Here is a 7,088-nt window from a genome sequence, read left to right as displayed (position 1 = left end):
AAATTATAATAATTCTAACCCTGCATGTATTTAATAGTAGGCTAAAATATATAAAGTCAGTCCTACAAAACTTAATAGATATAGAACAATCCACTATGAATATAGAAGATGTAAAAACCATCTTTTCAAGTATTGCATAGTTCAAACTGCCCTCCCTAAAAAAAATCTGTAAAGACACAGAAGAGTTAAGCTAACAACAACAAAAATCTTTATATATAATTGGCCAAGCATGGTGGCTCACGTCTGTAATCCCAGCACTTTGGGAGGCCGAGGCGGGTGGATCACCTGAGGTCAGGAGTTCAAAACCAGCCTGGCCAACATGATGAAACCCATCTCTAGTAAAAATACAAAAAAAAAAATTAACCAGGGGTGGTGGTGAGCACATGTAATCCCAGCTACTCAGAAACCTAAGAGAGGAGAATTGCTTGAACCTGGGAGGCGGAGGTTCCAGGGAGCCAAGATCGCGTCACTGCACTCCAGTCTGGGTTACAAGAGTGAAACTCCGTCTCAAAACAAAACAAAACAAAACTTTATATCTTTAAATCTTTGTATCTTTATAAACTGGATCTACGAAGCGTTTCTTAAACAAGACATAAAAGAGACTTCTAAGTACTCGAGGAGAACTGCAGCTAAGTAAGGCTAAATCTGTCCACACATTCACTAAATAGGATATAAAGGTCAAGAGAAACAGATGACCCTGAAACTGACACATAACAAGACAGAGAAAACTAAATTTATCATTGTCATAAGCAGAAAATTCAACATCACTTTTTAGCAGTCTCCTGTGGTCCCACTGTGAGGAGTGAGGGAAGCCAGTAAAATAGCATGAAAAGAGAAGAGAGGAACACAGGGCCTAACTGTGAACTAAAACTGCTCCAAGAGAGAACAAGTCCACCCTAGAGGCAAGAATCATCATCATCACCGTCGTCGAGGCAAGAATCATCATCATCATCATCATCATGAGTCCTGATCATCATCATCATGAGTCCTGATCATCATCATCATGAGTCCTGATCATCATCATCATCATCATGAGTCCTGATCATTATCATCATCGAGTCCTGATCATCATCATCAGGAGTCCTGATCATCATCATCATCATCATCATGAGTCCTGATCATCATCATCATGAGTCCTGATAATCATCATGAGTCCAGATCATCATCATCGACTCCTGATCATCATCAACATCATCATCATGAATCCTGATCATCATCATCATCATGAGTCCTGATCATCATCATCATCATCATGGTGCTGGTCATCATCATTATCATCGAGTACTGATCATCATCATCGTCATCATGAGTCCTGATCATCATCATCATCATTGAGTCCTGATCATCATCATCATTGAGTCCTGATCATCATCATCATCATGAGTCCTGATCATCATCATCATCATGAGTCCTGATCATCATCATCATCATCGAGTCCTGATCATCACCATCATCAGGAGTCCTGATCATCATCATGAGTCCTGATCATCATCATATCATCAAGAGTCCTGATCATCATCATCATCGAGTCCTGATCATCATCATGAGTCCTGATCATCATCATCATCATGAGTCCTGATCATCATCATCATGAGTCCTGATCATCATCATCGAGTCCTGATCATCATCATGATCATCATCATGAGTCCTGATCATCATCATCTTCATCATGAGTCCTGATCATCATCATCATCATGAGTCCTGATCATCATCATCATCATGAGTCCTGATCATCATCATCGAGTCCTGATCATCATCATCATGAGTCCTGATCATCATCATCATCATCATGAGTCCTGATCATCATCATCATGAGTCCTGATAATCATCATGAGTCCAGATCATCATCATCGACTCCTGATCATCATCATCATCGTCTTCATCATCATCAAGTCCTGATCATCATCATGAGTCCTGATCATCATCATCATCATGAGTCCTGATCATCATCATCATAGAGTCCTGTTCATCACCATCATCGAGTCCTGATCATCATCATCATCATCATGAGTCCTGATCATCATCATCATCATGAGTCCTCATCATCATCATCATCATCATCATCATCATCATGAGTCCTGATCATCCTCATTATCATCATGAGTCCTGATCATCCTCATTATCATCATCAAGTACTGATCATCATCATCATCATGAGTCCTGATCATAATCATCATTATCACCATGAGTCCCGATCATAATCATCATTATCATCATGAGTCCCGATCATCATCATCATCATCATGGTCCTGATCATCATCATCATCATCATCATCATCATCATGGGTCCTGATCATCATCATCATCATGAGTCCTGATCATCATCATCATCATGAGTCCTGATCATCATCATCATCATCATGGTCCTGATCAACATCATCATCATCATCATCATCATCATGGTCCCGATCATCATCATCATCATCATCATCATGAGTCCTGATCATCATCATCTTTATCATCATGAGTCCTGATCATCATCATCATGAGCCCTGATCATCATCATCATGATCATGAGTCCTGATCATCATCATCGAGTCCTGATCATCATCATCATGAGTCCTGATCATCATCATCATCATGAGTCCTGATCATCATCATCATCATGAGTCCTGATCATCATCATCATCATCATGAGTCCTGATCATCATCATCTTTATCATCATGAGTCCTGATCATCATCATCATGAGCCCTGATCATCATCATCATGATCATGAGTCCTGATCATCATCATCGAGTCCTGATCATCATCATCATGAGTCCTGATCATCATCATCATCATGAGTCCTGATCATCATCATCATCATGAGTCCTGATCATCATCGTCATCATCATGAGTCCTGATCATCATCATCATCATCATCGAGTCCTGATCATCATCATCATCATCATCATCGAGTCCTGATCATCATCATCATCATCATGGTCCTGATCATCATCATCATAATCATCATGAGTCCTGATCATCATCATCATGAGCCCTGATCATCATTATCATGAGTCCTGATCATCATTATCATCATGAGTCCTGATCATCATCATCATGAGTCCTGATCATCATCATCATGAGCCCTGATCATCATCATGAGTCCTGATCATCATTATCATCATGAGTCCTGATCATCATCATCATCATCATCATGACTCCTGATCATCATCATCATCATCATCATCATGAGTCCTGATCATCATCATCATCATCATGGTCCTGATCAACATCATCATCATCATCATGAGTCCTGATCATCATCATCTTTATCATCATGAGCCCTGATCATCATCATCATGAGCCCTGATCATCATCATCATGAGTCCTGATCATGATCATGAGTCCTGATCATCATCATCAACATCATGAGTCCTGATCATCATCATCATCATGAGTCCTGATCATCATCATATCATCAAGAGTCCTGATCATCATCATCATGAGTCCTGATCATCATCATCATGAGTCCTGATCATCATCATCATGATCATCATGAGTCCTGATCATCATCATCATCATGATTCCTGATCATCATCATCGAGTCCTGATCATCATCATCATGATCATCATGAGTCCTCATCATCATCATCATCATCATCATCGAGTCCTGATCATCATCATCATCATGAGACCTGATCATTATCATCATCGAGTCCTGATCATCATCATCATGAGTCCTGATCATCATCATCATCATGAGTCCTGATCATCATCATGAGTCCGATCATCATCATCATCATGAGTCCTGATAATCATCATGAGTCCAGATCATCATCGACTCCTGATCATCATCATCATCAAGAGTCTTGATCATCATCATCATCGAGTCCTGATCATCAGCATCATTATGAGTCCTGATCATCATCATCATCATCATGAGTCCTGATCATCATCATCGAGTCCTGTTCATCACCATCATCGAGTCCTGATCATCATCATCATCATCATGAGTCCTGATCATCATCATCATCATCATGAGTCCTGATCATCCTCATCATCATCATCGAGTCCTGATCATCATCATCATGTCCTGATCATCATCATCATTATCATCATGAGTCCCGATCATCATCATCATCGAGTCCCGATCATCATCTTCATCATCATGGTCCTGATCATCATCATCATCATCATCATCATGAGTCCTGATCATCATCATCATCATCATGAGTCCTGATCATCATCATCATCATCACCATGAGTCCTGATCATCATCAACATCATGAGTCCTGATCATCATCATGAGTCCTGATCATCATCATCATCATGAGTCCTGATCATCATCGTCATGAGTCCTGATCATCATCATCGACTCCTGATCATCATCATCATCAAAAGTCCTGATCATCATCATCATCATGAGTCCTGATCATCATCATGATCATGATCATGAGTCCTGATCATCATCGTCATCATCATCATGAGTCCTGATCATCATCATCATCATGAGTCCTGATCATCATCATCATCATCATGGTCCTGATCATCATCGTCATCATCATGAGTACTGATCATCACCATCATCATGAGTCCTGATCATCATCATCATCATCATCATGAGTCCTGATCATCATCATCATCATCATGGTCCTGATCATCATCATCATGAGTCCTGATCATCATCATCATGAGTCCTGCTCATCATCATCATTATCAAGAGTCCTGATCATCATCATCATCGAGTCCTGATCATCATCATCATCATGAGACCTGATCATCATCATCGAGTCCTGATCATCATCATCATCATCATGAGTCCTGATCGTCATCAACATGAGTCCTGATCATCATCATCATCATGAGTCCTGCTCATCATCATCATGATCATGAGTCCTGATCATCATCATCGAGTACTGATCATCATCATCATCATCATGAGTCCTGATCATCATCATCATCAAGAGTCCTGATCATCATCATCGAGTCCTGATCATCATCATCATGAGTCCTGATCATCATCATCATGAGTCCTGCTCATCATCATATCAAGAGTCCTGATCATCATCATCATCGAGTCCTGATCATCATCATCATCATGAGACCTGATCATCATCATCGAGTCCTGATCATCATCATCATCATCATGAGTCCTGATCGTCATCATCAACATGAGTCCTGATCATCATCATCATGAGTCCTGCTCATCATCATCATGATCATGAGTCCTGATCATCATCATCGAGTACTGATCATCATCATCATCATCATGAGTCCTGATCATCATCATCATCAAGAGTCCTGATCATCATCGAGTCCTGATCATCATCATGAGTCCTGATCATCATCATCATCATCATGAGTCCTGCTCATCATCATCATCATGAGTCCTGATCATCATCATCATCATCATGAGTCCTGATCATCATCATCATCATGAGTCCTGATCATCATCGTCATGAGTCCTGATCATCATCATCGACTCCTGATCATCATCATCAAAAGTCCTGATCGTCATCAACATGAGTCCTGATCATCATCATCATCATCATCATGAGTCCTGATCATCATCATCAACATCATGAGTCCTGATCATCATCATCATCATCATGGTCCTGATCATCATCATCATGAGTCCTGATCATCATCATCATGAGTCCTGCTCATCATCATCATTATCAAGAGTCCTGATCATCATCATCACCGAGTCCTGATCATCATCATCATCATGAGACCTGATCATCATCATCGAGTCCTGATCATCATCATCATCATCATGAGTCCTGATCGTCATCATCAACATGAGTCCTGATCATCATCATCATCATGAGTCCTGCTCATCATCATCATGATCATGAGTCCTGATCATCATCATCGAGTACTGATCATCATCATCATCATGAGTCCTGATCATCATCATCATCAAGAGTCCTGATCATCATCATCGAGTCCTGATCATCATCATCATGAGTCCTGATCATCATCATCATGAGTCCTGCTCATCATCATATCAAGAGTCCTGATCATCATCATCATCGAGTCCTGATCATCATCATCATCATGAGACCTGATCATCATCATCGAGTCCTGATCATCATCATCATCATCATGAGTCCTGATCGTCATCATCAACATGAGTCCTGATCATCATCATCATCATGAGTCCTGCTCATCATCATCATGATCATGAGTCCTGATCATCATCATCGAGTACTGATCATCATCATCATCATCATGAGTCCTGATCATCATCATCATCAAGAGTCCTGATCATCATCGAGTCCTGATCATCATCATGAGTCCTGATCATCATCATCATCATCATGAGTCCTGCTCATCATCATCATCATGAGTCCTGATCATCATCATCATCATCATGAGTCCTGATCATCATCATCATCATGAGTCCTGATCATCATCGTCATGAGTCCTGATCATCATCATCGACTCCTGATCATCATCATCAAAAGTCCTGATCGTCATCAACATGAGTCCTGATCATCATCATCATCATCATCATGAGTCCTGATCATCATCATCAACATCATGAGTCCTGATCATCATCATCATCATCATGGTCCTGATCATCATCATCATGAGTCCTGATCATCATCATGAGTCCTGATCATCATCATCATCATCATGAGTCCTGCTCATCATCATCATCATGAGTCCTGCTCATCATCATCATCATCATGAGTCCTGATCATCATCATCATCATGAGTCCTGATCATCATCGTCATGAGTCCTGATCATCATCATCGACTCCTGATCATCATCATCAAAAGTCCTGATCGTCATCAACATGAGTCCTGATCATCATCATCATCATCATGAGTCCTGCTCATCATCATCATGATCATGAGTCCTGATCATCATCATCGAGTACTGATCATCATCATCATCATGAGTCCTGATCATCATCATCATCAAGAGTCCTGATCATCATCATCGAGTCCTGATCATCATCATGAGTCCTGATCATCATCATCATCATCATCATGAGTCCTGATCATCATCATCAACATCATGAGTCCTGATCATCATCATCATCATCATGGTCCTGATCATCATCATCATGAGCCCTGATCATCATCATCATGAGTCCTGATCATCATCATCATCATCATGAGTCCTGATAATCATCATCATTATAATGA

The sequence above is a fragment of the Chlorocebus sabaeus genome, chromosome 2, assembly GCF_047675955.1.
Source record: "Chlorocebus sabaeus isolate Y175 chromosome 2, mChlSab1.0.hap1, whole genome shotgun sequence".
Classification (NCBI taxonomy): domain Eukaryota; kingdom Metazoa; phylum Chordata; class Mammalia; order Primates; family Cercopithecidae; genus Chlorocebus; species Chlorocebus sabaeus.
This window is presented reverse-complemented; position numbering follows the sequence as displayed.